The sequence below is a fragment of the Candoia aspera genome, chromosome 3, assembly GCF_035149785.1.
Source record: "Candoia aspera isolate rCanAsp1 chromosome 3, rCanAsp1.hap2, whole genome shotgun sequence".
Classification (NCBI taxonomy): Eukaryota; Metazoa; Chordata; class Lepidosauria; order Squamata; family Boidae; genus Candoia; species Candoia aspera.
In genome coordinates this window covers 21,317,573-21,336,052 of record NC_086155.1, presented here as the reverse complement: position 1 = coordinate 21,336,052, position 18,480 = coordinate 21,317,573, and the positions used below count along the sequence as shown (strand labels likewise).

Genomic DNA, 18,480 nt, shown 5'->3' with positions numbered 1-18,480 from the left:
CAGTGTGATACATCAGGGCATCACAGTCTGGCATAAATGGATGAGTTAGGGATAAAATCTTATTCAAGCCCAACTTTTATCTATAATTATACAATGAATTAATTGTATTAATTAATATAATGAAATAAACATTTAAATATATACTTTAAAATATTAAAATGATGAAAAACATTGATATATAATTAATTTTCTACCCCTAAAATTAGTAATTGACGCATATGAGCCTGGGATTCTAACTATACATTTTTAAAAAAAAAATATGCTGCAGTATAAGATCTAATTTGGTGATCCTGTATATGTATCAGAAATCCCACTGGGGTAAGAGGAACATATTGCTAGCATGCGTGTTTATTCATATGCTTTCCAGAAAAAAGAAAAAAAAAGACAGTGTATGCTGTAAATTCCCTTTCTTTGCATCAAGTTAAATCTTTAAAAGCTAGTACATTTCAAGCAGAAATTCTTAGATTTCTATCACAATGATCTTCCCTAAACCAAGAGAACAAATGCTCAAGTAGTTTCTAGTGAAACATGGGGCTGATCTATACTCTCCACTTATCCCATTATCAGAACTATTTCTGGGAAGCAGAAATTGATGTCACCCTCTATTTATCCCCATCCACCAACCCTTGTGAAAAAAACAGTCATGTCTCTCTGCTCTACTTCCAAAATACATTTTTCTGTGTTATGTCACCTCCAAAACTCCTGTCCATTTGTATTTCAATCTGTTGCAGGCTAATGCCAGCAGTTCATTCAGTCTACTTTGGAGACTTTTAATTGGGTCAATCCTTACCATGTTCTCTGATACTTTTTAAAGTTGTCTTTTATCTTGAACTCAATAATAGCACAATAGTTATAACACTTGCCTTGTAAATAGTAGGTTGTTGGTTCAAAAACCAGCAGAAACATTTCAAGTTCTATTTAGAATTCCCTACTTTCTCTCTGTTTTCTAAAAGTCCAGTGATGCACCATATCATTGTTTTTCCAATCAACTGAAGTAGAAAGGTTTCACCCTCACCTCCTAAATATACCAAACAACTCTCTATAATTATATATATCCAGGAAGACCTGCCCATAGAAAGGAAAGTGATTGGCAATTACTTTCCTGGAAGAGAAAGGTGGAGAGTACAGCAGGTGTAGAGACTAAGGAAGTTAACTTTGATGGAAATATGCAGGAACTGTTAGGGCAAAGAGGGGTGAAACATTTTTTTAAGCCCGGAACAATGAGGTAACATTCTGAAGCAGCTCTGGCAGATGCCTCCCTAATTCACTGAAGTATAAGAAGGAGGACGAGGTACAGCACAGTCAGACTTGAAAGATTCTGTTATTACAGCCAAACTCAATAAAAGTAGTTTTAGCTTTCATGTAGAATTGATTTCCTGGCCTGCTGTACCTAATGGGGCTGACTGACAGCAGCAGGTGAATTATCCAATGGGAGAGTATAGTAGCCTGCAGTGTGGATTGAATTCCTTGCAAGCTGTTACTAAAGTCTTTCAGTCCAGATAGGACTTCCTTAACCTGGTTTAAAGTCAAACCCGCTTGAGCACAAGACAGGAGTAGCTTAAACGGTATGTGTGGATAATCTTGTTCGACTGATGTCATAGAAATTAATTGGTGATTATTCTTCCCTTCCAAAGATTATTTTTGCACATCATTAATTATCTATATACCATTTTCTCATTCCAAACTAAATTTACTGGGAGTTGATTTGAGATGAGTTAGTATATTTTAGATATAAACACACACACACATACAAACACACATGTCAGCTCATCTGATTAGCCTTTTGGCATATTTTCTATCCCATTTTTCAGAAGTCAAACTTTTGTTTTATGTTAATTGACACAAACATTCAGAACAGTGGTGAATTTAACTAAAGCTAGCTGTTATTTATGAAATTCATTCAGCTACTATATCAATGCCCTCTTTTCACAGCAAATTAACACTTTTTCAATGGACAATGACAACTATCCAGGATGAGGTGGTAAGATGTCTTTCAATGCTTTTAAAAGTTACTACAGTGGATGCCTTTTTTAGTCCTTGGAAGATTGATGATTCCATTATTTGTAGGACTCAGCAATAAATCTCAGAGTTTAGGCTAAAGTGAGCACTTTTCCCTACTTTGCGTCTTCCATTACACCGTTATTCATCATGTTTAATCATTCATTTACCTCTGACTGCTACTAAGCTCAGGGAGGACCAGCACATTATTGATTTTTGACTTTTACCCTTTAGAAACTGGGGAAACGGCTTTATGACTGCTTAATCAAAAGTGACATGCTATGGGTGAAATGAAGGGATGGGAAAAGAGTTGCAAACCATGAAAAAATAGAAGCAAGATGATATTTTGTTATGATGGAATGGAATTAAGAGTCTACAGAGATGATTATAGCAAACTGCAAATTAAAGCAGATTTAGATGAGACATGAAGAAATTTGTCGAGCTGAAAAATATTTCTGGGAATAATACTGCACATTTATAACTTCAGCTAAAAGAAAAAAAAACAGGTCAGAATTGGAAACATCTAACAATTAAGTTCAATTGAATAAATGCACCTTCTCAAAATTCAAAGACCAAAAGTCAATAAAACTGATTGGAATGAAGTCCAGAATAGATACAAGGAAATATTTCTTCACAAAATCTGTGAATCGTATAGCATTCAATACCACAAAATGTGGTGTTGGCTACTAATTTGGGTTACTTTAAAAAGATATTGAATCAATTTTTGAGAGCAAGTCTTGAAGATTCAAAGATATCTCAAATGCTGGGGAACAAGCATGCTTCAAAATACCAGTTAGAGAGGAACAATGGTAGGATATGTGTATGTATCTATTTCTGCTTCTGAGCACATGAGAGGCATCTGACTGGCCACTGTGAGAAGTACAAAGCTGGATTAAAATGGGCCCTGATCTGATCAGCAGGACTATTCTTACGTTCTTATGTAAAGACATCCCCAAATATTATTTTTCTAGACAACAACAAGTCTGTAATCGCTTATACCTGTTCACATTAGCCATACAAAATCAGATCAACATAGTCACAGGAAACGTCTGTTTCCGTGAACCAGAAATCACAGAACTGCACATATAAGTCACATGGGTCTATAGTGACAGAGTGGCAAAAATCATGCAAGACTACCCTTTTCTCTTATTAAAAAATGACATATATATTTTTTTTCCAGGAACAAAAAGTAGGGTTATGGCAGTGTGATGTTCTAGTAATATATTGCTATTGTAAAGTAGATTGCACAGAAGCAGTTTATGTGAAGAACTGGGCCATCTGAAATACTGAATACTGGCTGGGAGTTTGAAATCTAATACAGGAGAAAGAGAATAGGCTGGAAAAAGACTGTTTAACATTACTTTTGAGTCAATGTTTGTTTAATAATTCTGTACTCTCTAAATACTCAACAGCTGAAAGTAGATGTTATAGAAAGTTATTTTCCATATGAGATTTTCGGCTCTGATTTTTTTTTCCTGAAAATCTGAGAATCCTGAATATGAACTCCATTTTCAGAAAGAAAGATTTATCACTTAGAACTAGATTTTTAAAAGAGAGTGGAATATGAGTATGATATTACATGTATAATGGCTTAATAGTAAAAAAAGAGAGAATACATTATAAAAACTCTGTGTAATTTTCAATTATTTCTATATGGAAAATAAAAGAAAACAAGGAGCAAAAGGGGAGACACACTGAGGATTTTTTAACTTTTTCTTTCCAAGGTACTCAGGAGGAAATATGCATGAACTTCACTTACCTATCAAATCCTCACAATAACCCAGACGGGTTATGCTAGGCGTGACAAAAATGGGATGTAGCTGGCTGCCTGAAATGGAGCAGTCCCGCTGTATCATTTTGTTTCAGGTCCTATTTCTAACATCAATAAGCAAACAGAACAATACTCAATACCTCTATTAGTAAATGGAATCATTTGTTAAAGTGCCTTTTGAGGGATCTCCAATCTTTTGAAATCATTGGACATATATGGAATAATGAGAGGATGGCTTAGCACTATTATAAAATGGTTGCCATATGGGTTTGGCCAATCACAAAACACCCATATACAGGTAGTCCTTGTTTAGTGATCACAATTGGGACTGGCAACTCATTCGTTAAGTGAAGCAGTTGCTAAGCAAAACCATGACTGTGCTTATGATCTTACTTCCTCATTCCTTTGCTTTACAGACCTGCAAAGATCATAAATGTGATGACTGGTTGTAAAGTTACTTTTTCGTTACCATTGTAACTGTGAATGGTCGCTAAATGAGGCAGTTGCTAAATGAGGACTACCTGTACTGGAAAGTAAACAAAGAATTGAACTGTAGCCACACCCCATTTTACATGCTTCTGGGAACTATGTGATTAAAGATAGTATTAAAAAACATATACACAAGGCTATATGGTGGAAAATGCAACAAGGTGTTTCTTAGAAGCAAATAATGACATTCTACATTTTGAAGATTTGGACACATCACAGAACTGGGAGTTAAAATAATTATTATTGCAGTTCCAATTTTAATTGAATATGAAATAGCATGACTAACTTTCTCTGCATTGTGCACCGTAATAGGCCATGAGAATAACCTTGAGGCACAGGAGGAAGAGTAGTAGCCAAGGCAATGGTCAGATAAAGAGAAATCTGAGTCCAAAGCAGGGATGTAATTTGAGAAAACGTCTCAGACTTGACCCTCCCCAGTTCTCTTTAGGATAAAGGCAGGGAGAGGGAGGCACATTCAGAGTTGCAAGACTCCGTTACTGTAACGCTATAATAAAAGTAGTTTTAGTGTTCATAACTTTGGTATTCAAGTCTGGTCTACCCTAAAGGGCTGACATTGTTTCTGAAATCATGAGGGCTAAACATTTTAAATAATGCTCGTGTTTACTCTCAAACTGTGGCAGATTGTTTTATGGACAAGATGGGCTTGTACTAGTCTTCTAGCCATACAATTATATAAATGTTATTTATAACCTCCTTCGGTTACCCATCAAACTCAGCTTGGTTTATGAATCCTTTGGCTCACTCATATAATCTTCATCCATGATTGAAACTGCTTAACTTTATCTGGGTGCATATTTCCCACCACCCTTTCTTCTCAGCCATGCCTGCCCTTCTTCTCTGCTCTTTCCTCTGATATTAGGATGGGATCTATGGGGTTTTTTATGTTACTTTGTATGCAAAATGATGGTACTACATAATTATTACTAGAAGCAGTAACAGCAGCAGTGGTAGAAATAATAATATGTGTGGTTGTATGCTTGTTTGCTGCTCCAAGTAGATTGCAAGATGGGTGGCCGTATAAATTTACATAATACGTAAATAAATAAGTTTCAGCTGCTAATATACATGCAATACTGCAGTTCCTATAGCTGTATTGCATAGTGTTTTGGACAAGCTTTAATTTTACAGACTAAAACTTCACCTGATCTTCTACAGATCTTTTAACTTTAAAGTACCCCATAAAAAAGTCCAAAAAAAGCCATTGGAGAAAAATTCCATTAGATACAGCAAAGAGAAGCAAGGCTTGTTGGAGTAATATGCCTTCACTGATGTAGTTAACCATCAGGTGCTCATAGCCCAAAGTAATCACCTGTCAAATCATTGTTTATGCCAGAACTAGTCTAGAGGAAGAAATTCATGTTATTTGCCCTGGCCTACCCTGATGTCTCTTTTTAGAGATTAAAGCCAGACATTTTGGCAGAATCCCCTGCAAATTATACAGCAGAACAAAATATTTTTGACTCAGTTCCCATATTCAGGAGTGAAGTAAGTAGCAGAAGGTATGTCAGCCTCTGTGAGAGTGAAAAATTGGCTCTATAATAAAAAGAAGTGCTTATGAAATAATGCCATACAGAATATCTTGATTTTAGTGAGCAACAAGATAATAACCCTGCAACATGTCCATTCATATTTATATGGTAAGCATTCCTGCTAACGTATGACAATCTGCAGCAATAATATGATTTAGATATGATACAGGCAGCTGATGGCAAAATCTTCAGGGGACAGACTGGGCTCTGCCACTTGAGGTTGAAGCTGGAGGGCACCTTTATAAGGCACATCTCTCTTTTACAAACTTCAGAGAAAGCTTGTACCACTTTTCAAGGCAAAGTCTTATCAAAGCGGCTTAGAAAAATAAAACGTACAAATAGAAAAATTATATATAAAACAATTCCCAACTAAACTGAAAGCAGCAGTTTAAAGCCCAGCAAATAATACCTCAACAAAGCAAAAACCAAAACACAAAAGCTTTTATGATTCTATTTAAAGACAGCTCTTGACAGGGCCATGCCCTGCAAATGATTTTCCAGAGGGAAGTAGAAGTAGAGTCACCATTAAAAGAGACCCTGTTTCTTACACCCACTACTCTGATGGTCCTTGATGCTGGGCAGCAAGAAGGGCCCTGAGGTTTACATTAAGACTTAACTTTGTCTGCATGTGTCTTAGTTCACATAACCTGATTTCAAACAGTTTAGAACATTAAACGTCAGAATTAAAGATGGTACTGAAAACTATGTCTGAATTTTCATAGGTTCAGTTATCCCATGAATAATGGGGAGCTCTTATCAACTGGCTTGCCCATCCCCATTCCAACATTGACTTTGGACATATGTTCAGAATTTCCACACCAGCCCTGGAAGCAGCAGGTAGAAAAAAGTAGCAAAGCTGCATCCTCATGACTCTTTATCCCAAGCCACCAGTACTTACAAATGAATAGCACAGGGGAGATGTGTTAATGGCCAGAAATTGGAATAGAAGCTCTTCCTTGAGGGTTTATCCCACAAGAAAGGCACCATAATGCCATGCTTCCAAATTCCATCCAGTGATGAAGAATACAGCTAGAAGAATACAATTCTGCTGTCTCTTGTGCCAATTCATTTAGGCCTAATGGGCAGAAATTTTCCATGCACAGTAAAATCCTATGCTCATAATGGGGATACAGTCTCTCACATAGCTAGTAAATAAGTAGCAAGGGCAAGGCTAGTTAGTAAAGCCCATAGTATCTTCATATGAGTGGTCAAGACATAAGTAGTACTGAATTTATTTTTAAATGCAAAAGAGGGGGAGATGCCCCCAAAGACAAAATTAGTGTTACATACTCATATGCAATTCATATTCATTATTCAATTAATATTCAATTAGTTTTTTTTTTTTTTTAAAAAGCACACTATCATATCAGGTTAACCAAAGTTGCATTTTGAACATACCTCCAACATATGGAGATTGTACTGGCTGGAGCTCCACACAGTTCAGTTCTGGGTCTTCTACTCTTCAGTATTTTTTACTAATGACTTGGGTAAAGAGGTAGAGGGAATGTGATCCAATTCCAGATGACACAAAATTGGGTGGGATAGCTAATGACCTAAAACACAGACATAAAATTAAAAATGAACTTGATAAAGTAAATCAGTGGGCTGAAAGTAATGGAGTGATACTTAACAGAAACAAGTGCAAAGTTCTTTATTTAGGGAACAAAAATCGAACACTGAGATATATTGGGGATACCTAGCTTCATAGTGTTATTTGTGAAAAAAAACCCTGCATAATAGTTGATTGCAACTGAATATGAGCCAGTAATGTGATGTGGCTGCAAATTACAATTAAAATGTAAGGCTGGCATTAACAGAAGTGTAATTTACAAATCCCTGGAAAAATGAATTCTGTTTTATCTGCTTTAGTCAGACTCTACTTCAAATACTATGTCTTGTTCTGGGCACCATATTTTAAGAATATTTTAGGGAAAATGGAACAGCGGGCAGTGCCAGTTGGTAACTGGAGAGAGAGAGGTCAAGCCCTGACTGCTCCTGGGTGGGATCCCAAGGGGATAGCCCCTCTCCTTGCCTTATTTAATATTTATATGAAGGTGCAAAAAGAACAATAAAGTATCACCAGTAGGTTGATGATACCAAGATATATGTATTTGCCTAGGCTGAACAGAAGATACTACAGATGTTGCACCTGATGTCAGTTGTTAGGGACTGGATGGGACATAATGTGACCAAGCTGAATCCCAGCAAGATGAAGTGGCTGTTTTGCCAGAAACCACCAGGCTCCATATTAACTCTAACTTTTGCCCGGACAGGGTTGCACTCCCTCTGAAGGAGCACTTCCATGATCTGAGGATTTTTCTGGATTTGCAACTTCTGTTTGGGCAGCAGGTGGAGGCCATGACCAGGTGGAGGCCATGGCCTTTGTTCAGCTGCAACTGGTGTGCCAGGTAAGGTCATTTGTGGAGCAGGATTCCTTGGCTGAAGTCACTCATGCCCTTATCAATTCACATTTGAAATACTGCCATGTGCTATAGTTGCAGCTGCCTATGAAGACTACTTGAACACTGTAATTGGTGTCAAATCTAGCAGCCTGCCTACTGATAGATGAGTGAAAGTTCAGCAGATTATCATCTCTGTTGCAGATACCACATTGGTTATCAATAGATTTTGGATATAATTCGAAGTGCTGGTAATAACTTATACATACATCTATGGCTTGTGTCCTTGTTGACTTTAGGACTGTCTTTTTCAAAAAGACTCTGCCAGTCCTCTACATTCAGTACAAGAAGGTATGTTACAGATTCCTTCCTCTGAGACATTGGGGGGAGGGACTAGGAAGAATGCTTTTTGTGTGGCTGCTCCAGGCTTATGGAATAGTTTGCTCCCCAATGTTTACATGGCTTGCCCTCAAAGGGGGAACTACTATGAGACCTTACTGTTTAGCTCAGGCATACAACTCCAGACAACATTTTATCCTGTCTATAATTATCTGCTCTCAAACAGGCTCAGATAGGTATCTTTTGGCCTAGTGGATTCCAGAGCCATGGCCAATTTTATTGACAAAGGTCCTGTCAATAGTCTCGTCAATAAAAGATTTGCCTTGTCCACACAGACAAATGAACCTCTGATGCATACAGAGTACACAGGTAGAAACTTTATATCCTGCCTTGATTACTGAACATACTGCACGAACTCTTCACCAACTCTGCTGAGACTTTGAGGGCAGGAAAGCACATTTATGATTTTAATAAACAAGTGTGCATGCAACAGCAACATGACCCATATTGTAGACTCAGATAGATCTTCCCAAGTTTTACTCCCCCTTTTCCTGGGAACAAGTAAAACTGCACTATAGTGGCTGTCTGTACATTCCTCTTTCTCTCAGAGATTAAGTCTTGAATCTGTCACAACAGTAAAATTGCTAGACTTTTTGACATTTTTAAAACAACACAGCTTTTACTCCAAGATTTTTGGTGGCCTTGGATCAGAACAGATGTGAAATCTTACATCTCCTGTTGTCACATTTACTGATGTGCCAAGCCTTTAATAACTAAACCAGCTGGCTTGGTGCAACTCCTCTTCCCTCCGAAAGGACCCTGGGATACTGTTTCTTTGGATTTTATTACTAAGTTCCCATGTGTTAAGAGTAAGAACACTATTTTGGTAGTCACTAATCCTTTTATTTATTTATTTATTAAACAGATTTATAAGGCCACTCAACTCACACACGGTGATTCCAGGCGGCTTACAGAATTAAAAACCAAAAAAACCAAAACTATGTGGGCCGCTGCATTTAAAAGATGAGTAAAAAAGATTTTAAAAGATGACTCACTTCATCCCCTGTAATGTTCACTCATTTGCACCAGAAACTGCTAAATGGTTTATCAGCCATGACTTCTGGTACAGAGGTATGTTTAGTCATCTGATTTCAGTGTGTGAGGTTCAATTAATGGCCCATTTTTGGAAAGCTCTCCTTTGATGCTAGATGTTTAAGAACTTTTGTCCCCAGCAGATTAGATTAGATTAGAAGATTAGAATACTTTATTGGCCAAGTATGATTAGACATACAAGGAATTTGACTTCGGTGCAAGAGCTCTCAGTATATTTATGTAGCATCAAAAATAAACAATAGTAAAGTAATAATGTTATTTACTAAATCTATACGATCAAGAAAGAAAAAAATGAAGGAAAATAATACTACAGCTATTAACTATTAACTAATACACACTCATATTTAAAGGGAGAATTAGGGGACAATATACTGCATCTGTTGTCTAACATATATTCACATTTAACAGAGCATATCACCCAGAATCTAATAGTGTGACTGAAAGAACTAATGTTAAACTGGAACAATGCCTTTGCTGCTATGTCAGATACTGGGAAGACAACTGGTCATAACCTTTAAGTTGTTCTGAATCTGCATATAGCAGATGGTTATTCTACCATTCACATGTCAAATTTTCATGTTTGTAAGGTTATCTCCCATGCCTGTTGCTGGACCACATTCATGAGGCCTCAAGAACCCTATAAGAACAGGGAATGCAACAACTTCTCAAGGAAGTTCTAAATCTTGCCAAGGCTCTTAGAAATGTGCTGCTGCTTGTCACTGAAAAAGCCCTACACTTTAGTTGGAGATTGTGTATGGTTTTCCACCAAGTTTTTGCTTTCCACAGATTCCTCCAAAAACTTGGAAATTTCTATTGGTCACTTTCCGCAGCAGCTGGGCTTAACCTAGTTGCTGTTTGTTTATACCTTCCATGCTACTTATGCTCAACTGACCTACTTCTCCTTCCAGTCTTTGTGGGGGGAATGTATTCTGGATTATCTGATTCATTGAAAAGCTACCGCTACCCTGAAGGTCATGGAAAGCTTCAGACAATATTCATGCACCTCAGCTTCTATGTCAGTTTCATTCTCAATATCCACACAAACCAAAGCCCCCACAGCTACTCAAGATGTCTACTGAGTTTTCAGACTTTGAGAGGGAGGGTGATGATTTGGGACTTGGAGAATGAAGGTGATCTGATATCTTTTACCTACCCCAGCCTGAATCCTCTGATCAGGCTGCTCCACATGAATGAGAAATGCCAGACTTTACCCCTAAATTGGACGTCACATTTTGTCCTCCCCAATTATTTGGTTCTTAGTCTTTGTCCTTCTTGGTTGTGGGATTCATTTGTTTTTGCACTGAACTTGCCTAGTTCTCACAGGAAAGCTATCAAAACATGAAGCAAGTGGTTTTGTTTTCCAGTGAGTGTATTGCAGAGCCTGAAGCTGGTTAAAGGTAAAGGTAAAGGTTTCCCTTGACGTAAAGTCCAGTCGTGTCCGACTCTAGGGGGCGGTGCTCATCTCCGTTTCAAAGCCTTGGAGCCGGCGTTGTCCATAGGACACTTCCGGGTCATGTGGCCAGCATGACTCACGGAACGCCGTTACCTTCCCGCCGAAGCGGTACCAATTAATCTACTCACATTTGCATGTTTTCGAACTGCTTGGTGTGCAGAAGCTGGGACGAGCAACGGGAGCTCACCCCGCCGCGCGGTTTCGAACCGCCGACCTTCCGATCGACAGCTCAGCGGTTTAACCCGCAGCGCCACCGCGTCCCTTTGAAGCTGGTTAGGCTGAGAGAAATGACTGGACAAAGGTCACCAAGCTGGCTTCTGTGCATAATGGAGGACTAGAACCTGTGTCTCCCTACTCCTACTTCACCACTTTAATCACTCTCCCCATATCTAAGTGCAGTACAAGACCTATTTGCAAGTTTGGATTCTTAATCATTTTATTTAGCATGATCATAAGAATCCTTTATTTTTATGATTTTATTTTATTTTATTTTATTTATTTATTTTATAAATTTATTCACCGCCCATCTCTCCCCCACAGGGGGACTCTGGGCGGCTTACAATAAAACAGGATTAAAGTTCAAAACCATTCCAATACAAAATACAATAAAAATACGAATATATTTTTATATATTTTATATATTTACTGTTTTTATGTTTTATTATAATTGTCTTATGCTTTTATAATTCTGAATTGTAATTTCATGTGATATTTATAATGCAATAAGCCATGAATCATTGAGACTCAACTCTGTTATAAGCATGATACATGCATACATCATATGTGTGTGTGTGTGTATGTGTGTATGTGTGTGTGTATGTGTGTGTGTGTGTGTGTATCTATCCATCTATCCATCCATCCATCCATCCATCCATCTCACACATACATACATATACCTCCCTGTTAGGAATGTCATAGTCTCCAAGGTAACTGGAACCTAATAGCCACCACCCTATAAGGAATGTCAAATATACCAATTTCAGTGTGGTCGGTGGACTAAATCTGTCCTTAACCAGAGGGGGAATATGCCAGATGTCATAAATTTAAATTTGGAAAATCAAAAAAACTGTTTAATACATGAGTGGGTTTGGATAAGCCATCCTAATGAGCAGTAGCATACTAAAACAGAAATTAATTCATACTTCCTATAATATCTCTCAAAAGCACACTTTGATTTTGTTAATATAAAAAATTTAAATTTTGATTTAGTAATTAGCTAAAGGGCACATAATCATTCAACTCAGATTGATAGGGTAAAAGTACTAAGACATGATAAAAATGGGGGGGGGGAAAGCATTTTTACCCAAATCCTATATCAGGCTAACAAAATTAATATTTTGGTAGGAGATTCAAAATAGACAAAAATGTTCTGTTTGACACAACACACAATCTGAATTTCAGCTGCAACATTTGAGGATCAATATATTGGCAAATATTTATTTTTCTTTAGTTAATGGGCAAAAAAGGAAATAATACTTTAAATCACCTCATTCCTAATCAAATACATTTCTTGAATGTACAGTTGAGCCTGATTCATTAGCTTCCTCTGAACTTCTTAAATTATTATTATTATTTTAAAAAGTCTTTGAAATTTTAAATCAATTAATTTTTATTTCCATTTGAAAAATCGCATTACAATAGATAACGGGTAATTTGCAGGTAAAAAGCTCTTTGGGATTTTCAAAAATTGTTCTAGTCAGAAGTACATTAAAGCATATTAAATGAGAACCATGAATTGCACTGCATTCTATTGCAAATTATTCCTCCCAAGTTTAAATTTAATATATACTTAAACTGCAAGGCAAAGAGAGCTTTTCCCCCTGCTTCTGGTACAAGATAAAGCAGTCTATATATGTCTAAGCATATATATTTCCAAGTTATGATGAAAGTCTAATGTATACTTGTACTACTCTATTTCTAACCCTACCTACTTCCTAATTTTAGAATTAAGGAAGGGCTCACACAGATTGGGAGCAATTTTTTTCTCTCAGTCATTTAGGCTAGCAGCTGCCTTTTTGCTCTGGCTGTAAATCTTTCATCTTCCACCCCTCTGACCCACTGATGGCCATCTGTGTTGGGTAAATTTTCCCTAAAGTTGGCCCCTAGCTGTTATTCCAGGAAGCAAACTGTTCTGTTTCATGGACTTTGGACTGTTCTGGAATTAACAAGCCTGCAGCTGTATAAAGAGTACCTAATCCAACACAAGATCACCAGCCGGCATTTATTTACTTTTTGGTCAATCTCATTTTGTGTTATAGCTTTTTGTATTATTTTCTGTTGTTGTACTTGGCTATTTCTTCTGTTAAAAAAAGAAAAAAAGTTTTAAAAGCAATTTAAAAAAATAACAAAGAATTCCAATATAACATTGGAAAATATGCATAGGGAACTGTACCTACTCCAGTCCTCTTCTGGTCTAGCTCTACCACGAACTTTGGAATCTCTTTGCTTCTGTTCTAAATTAGCCACACATTTCTGTGTAATCTCATCCCACATAAATTGTCCTTAATCTTAACAATGGTTAGTACAAACAAATTAACACAAAACCACAGTTTATGAAATTGGATTGTTTTACTAGTTGCTGTTACAAATAATTAAATTACGCACAATTAATAATAAATAATTAATGAGCTGGGATTAATTTTATCAAATGGAAGTTTTCCCACATCCATATAGCTACACTTGAGGAGCTACACTTGAGGAGAAAATGGGGTGAAACAGAAGGGAAGGGGAAGGTAGGAAGGATCTTTGTTACTGCAGCTGAATTCTTGACATCACTCATCTTCTCTAAACAACAAAGACCATTCATTCTGGCAAAACTTCAGAAAAGCTAATACCAGGAACTCTGGAAAATCTGGAGGCAGAAGAGACACTGGAAATATGGCTTCCCAGAAGCAGAAATAGCTAAGTATTTTGTAATCAACAGAAGGAATTTCTCATTCTTTAAGATACAGCTATGGACTCAAACTTTACAGGCCATTTAATATTAGGCTTATCCAAATATTCAGTTTCAAATGCTTTCTGCATATATGCATATGTGTTTTAAAACTTAAAATCTAACCAAATAATGACAGATTCAGAGTTTTGATCCCAATTAATTTGGTCATATGAACTGAATTGGATAAAAGTAGATTGATTTTCTAAATCAATCTGTGGTTTCAAAACAAACTGGACACAGTTTGCACACTCCTAAAATTTGTATCTATTCTTGATGACTAGTTTTGCATTTTACAGTAGATTCTTTTATTTGAAGATGACATTTTCTTAATGTTTTCTATCATGGATGTCCACAGGGAAGCAAAGGCACAATGAGGCAAATTACATCATTGGACAAAAAATATGCAAATAATGCATGTCATTGGCATCATGGCACAACTGACACAAGTACATAATTTGCATCATTTGTGCAATGTTGTGGCACATGACATCATCATGGCTTCTCCTGGATGCCTGTTTTCTGTTCTTTCATGGCACTTCTCCTGATGAAAGGGAAACTAAACTACTTCCATATATTTTTGTTTATCAAACAATTTATCTAGCCATGTTGTATCTGTGAGCTTCTGCTGTAAGCAAGTTCCTGAATACAGAGTAAAGCATCTAGAGAGTTGAGATTTATTGCTGTGTTTGTAGTGAAGTCTGGCAGTAACTTAGGCTGTTCCTCCTGAGAGATCAATCGTGTAAAAGTAGAACTGGGGGCATCTCCTAGGTATTGAGATTCTACCCATAAGTAACCCATTTATTTCTCAACAAAAACATATATTACAAAATGTCAACCTCTGATCTCTTCCCGAAAAGGAAAAAGATACATGTTGATCTCTGAAATGTCTGAGCATCTAGATAACTGAGATCCACACAATCCTGTTGCTGCTCTCTTTCGCTGTATGTAATAGGGATCTCTATTCAAACAGAAGCTGAATTACAAGTGCTAGATTGATTGGTCTTTTTGTCTTATTGTTCAGCATATGATCATTTGCTTGCTCAGAATAATTTTTTTTTTTAGAACACGGGTGGTGGGATTTTGCACCACAGGCAAAAGTAGTAGTATATCAAATGGCAGAAGACTGCAGAAGATCTTCACAATTCCAACTCACAGAATTCAGTTTGTACATCATGTTCTCAAACTGCTTCATGTCAAGATATAACTGACAGATGACATTCTGTTTCTTTGTTTTACTCCAAACTGGTAGGCTGAAATACCAGGAAACTAGAAGGAGAGGTCCTTAACAATAAATATACTGATGCAGTGGACATCATAGAAGTTCTTGAGAAGCAACTAACTAACTAACTAACTAAAAGCCAGCTTTTTGTTCACTGTTTCATGGTTTTTTTTTCTTCCCCTAATACCATTCTAAGCATGTTTTGCTACCATGAAAATGAGAAGCAGTGAGTGATTCTTTATATTAGATTGTGAATTGCAACTATTTCATTTAACTGTAGAACAGCTACAGAAATTAGGGACTTTGATTTAAATAGCGATCATGGAGTTCGTTTAATAATTCAGTACAGAAGGTTAACTATCAGTAGTGAAATACAGAATAAATAAGCTGTTCCGAAGGGCTCAACTTCAGCCAGAAATAAATTAACTTTCTTTGTAAACCCTGAATAAAAACATTCATAGGATACTTCAGGAAGTGAGGGTGTGTGAACAAGACCAGCTGTTCCCTGTTCTGCATTGCAATTGAGTAATAGGCTATAATTAAATAGTTATGGATTTTGAAACTACTAGAATATGCCAAGACAGTAGGATTTCAGGACAGAGAGAGGAGGAGAGTATGCCTGGTTTCAGCTATAGAACAGCAACATGGAAATATTGTTGGATTTCTAAATTGATAGAGGTCTACTGATCTCCAAGATGCACTGAAGTGTTACTGAAAATGAACCATTTTATTTATGGCAATGGAAGGGAGGGAAAATGGAGGATAGTGTTTGAAAGAACTCTTGAAGTTTGGTATGCACAAGCAGAAATTTAGGGAAAGAAACACTGCACTTCTACTTTATAGGTCTGAACACGGATAAGATCTCTGGCCATTTTTCCATGTGAAGGATGGATTGCTGTGCAAATGGAACTTACTCATGCTTATTGTTTCCTGTTAAGTTTCAAAAGAAAAGTTAGAATTCTGTGATAAAATGCACTTTGAAATGAAAAAAACAAGATTCACAAAACACTATCCTGGCAACTTGACTGTCTCACTATCTTCTCAAAGATATCAGTAAAGTTTCACATGATAACTACTTCAGGTCCCACAAGCCCCCTGCCCCCATGTTTGCAGGACACATGGTCTATCGATTTCTTCCAGTCTGAAATTCATGCAGGAAAACCTGGGCCCATCATTAAATACAAAGTCCAGGATGACAGTTTATTTTGACACAAGCACTCAAACTGGGCAGCTGATGCATTGAGATTTTCTTCATATTGGAAAAATGACATAGATGCAGCAATCTGTAGGTGATATTAAAACTGTGCAGTGTTTTAAGCCGCTGTAGAGATAGTGGAGACAAACATTCATTTCCTCTTTGCATTTGGCAGAGCATGGGGTTGGTTATTTTTGTAAGTATCTGTCAGCCCTTTGAGGTAGTCCAGACAAGAAACCAAAACCATGAGTACTAACACTAGCTTTATTGTAAGATTACAGTAACAGAATCTTGCACGTCTGAAAGCACTTCTTCCTTCCCTTGCCTTTACTTTCCAGAGAACTGGGGAGGGTCCCTTCTGAGACGCTTTCTCCACCCTCGTTCCTTCTGTGAGATGTCTCTGTTAATATGTTTTCTACTACAGATTAAGGTTACTATGGTAACTAATCATTTTGGCCAGGTGAAGAGGTTGAATTTAATTGTCCCCTTTTCAGTTGTTAATTTTTGCACCTGGGGGGAAGAACTTACCTGGACTTGTTTTAGTTTCAGTTTCCCTTCTGTGTAGGCATGTAGAGAGTTAAGCAGCTCTCACTGAGAGCCTGTAAGAATGCAGAAGCTTTTAAATATGTTTGTTTTCTGTAAATAAAATTATTTTTATAGAAATGCCTGATGTGTGACTTTTCTGATCTCTCCTGGGCCAAATGCTTTCCTAGCAACCTGCCAACAGTCTCATGTCTGGCCGTTGTCTAAGCTGCGGCTCCTCCTCCTGTCAACCAAAGTTATTCTCACAGCCCATTACTGTACCTTTGCTTCTCCATAATTAATCCTGACATTCTTAAGAGGTCATCAATTACACTGTTCCTGTCCCTGGAATTAGTGATTTAAACATAATTGTTCCTTTAAAATAATTAAAAAATTCCAATTGAACACATTGTTACTATGTTGGAACAAGTTTAACTCCACCTGCAGAGTCAAAAAATTGCATATAATTGCCTATATCTTTAGTGATTTGAGGTTGTGAATGACATCACAGGTTACCTCACACATGCCCTCACTTCTGATGCTTGAATATTGACATTGTATCTCATGTAGGCAGCCACTAAGGAATATGCCAATTAATAATGCATCTCTCTTTCCCTCCTCTGGCTCACTTTAAATTGCTGTAATTTTTGTCCCTTGAAAATACTCAGATTATGTTGGAAGTCCTGGCAAATCCAGCATGCCTCATTAGCATATGGATGGTTGCTCTAGGATGCAAACTCTCCGTGCTATTGAGGAAGCTGTTTGTTGCCACTCCCATTTCCTCTCTTTCTCTCCTCCTTCTTCTCCACCAGGAGCAAGCACATGGCTGTGTGCTGCTCTCTCTGTCTCTGGGCGCCATGTGGTGGGCATGGAATTCCTCCTTCTTCCACCTACTGAGGAGGCAGCAAGCATGCTGCTCTCCTCTGTCTTCATCTTGGGCCTAAAGCCATGTGCCTAGCCCTTTTCTTCCACACAGCTCTTGGCAGCAATTAGGGCTGAGAGTTTAGGGTGAATTAAGTTTAGAAAGAACAGAAGATACAAGAAACTTCATTTTCCACCGAAGATGGATGTAACAACCAAGAATAAAATGAGTAAGATATTCTTTTACTTACTTTTAAACTTACTATGTCTAAGCATGTGATTGTTTATGCTTGGGAGGCTGAATGTGTAAGATCAATAACCTGTTTCTCTGACATGCTCACTGAAGCTAGCAGCTTCTCAGCTGTGTTCAGCTCTGTTCCATTTCAGTGGTTCTAGCAGGCCATCAAATGGCTTCAGACTACACACGTAATCTATGCCACTGTGCAGACTCAGAGGATCACACACTCAAGGCCTCAGAAAGTAAACAAACCAATTCTAAGTTTATAGACACCATCTGTAATTGATATCAATTACTGTCCTTGGCAAAGAAGTCATGGTAATGCAGGTATTACACAGCTAGAAACTGGAGACAGAGCAGGCTGCGTTTATTGGAGCTTTGACAGTTAAGAGCAAAAA

The 18,480-nt window shown here is 37.4% G+C and overlaps 1 protein-coding gene across 1 annotated transcript in view; it reads right to left on the bottom strand.

The window, feature by feature from the left end:
- The window catches only part of SULF2 (sulfatase 2), a 328,818-nt gene that overhangs the window by 174,963 nt on the left and 135,375 nt on the right, over nt 1-18,480 (bottom strand). The window contains exon 3 of the mRNA XM_063297104.1: nt 7,207-7,361. The gene's annotated coding sequence lies outside the window, so the exon portion shown is untranslated. The remainder of the gene's footprint in view (nt 1-7,206; nt 7,362-18,480) is intronic.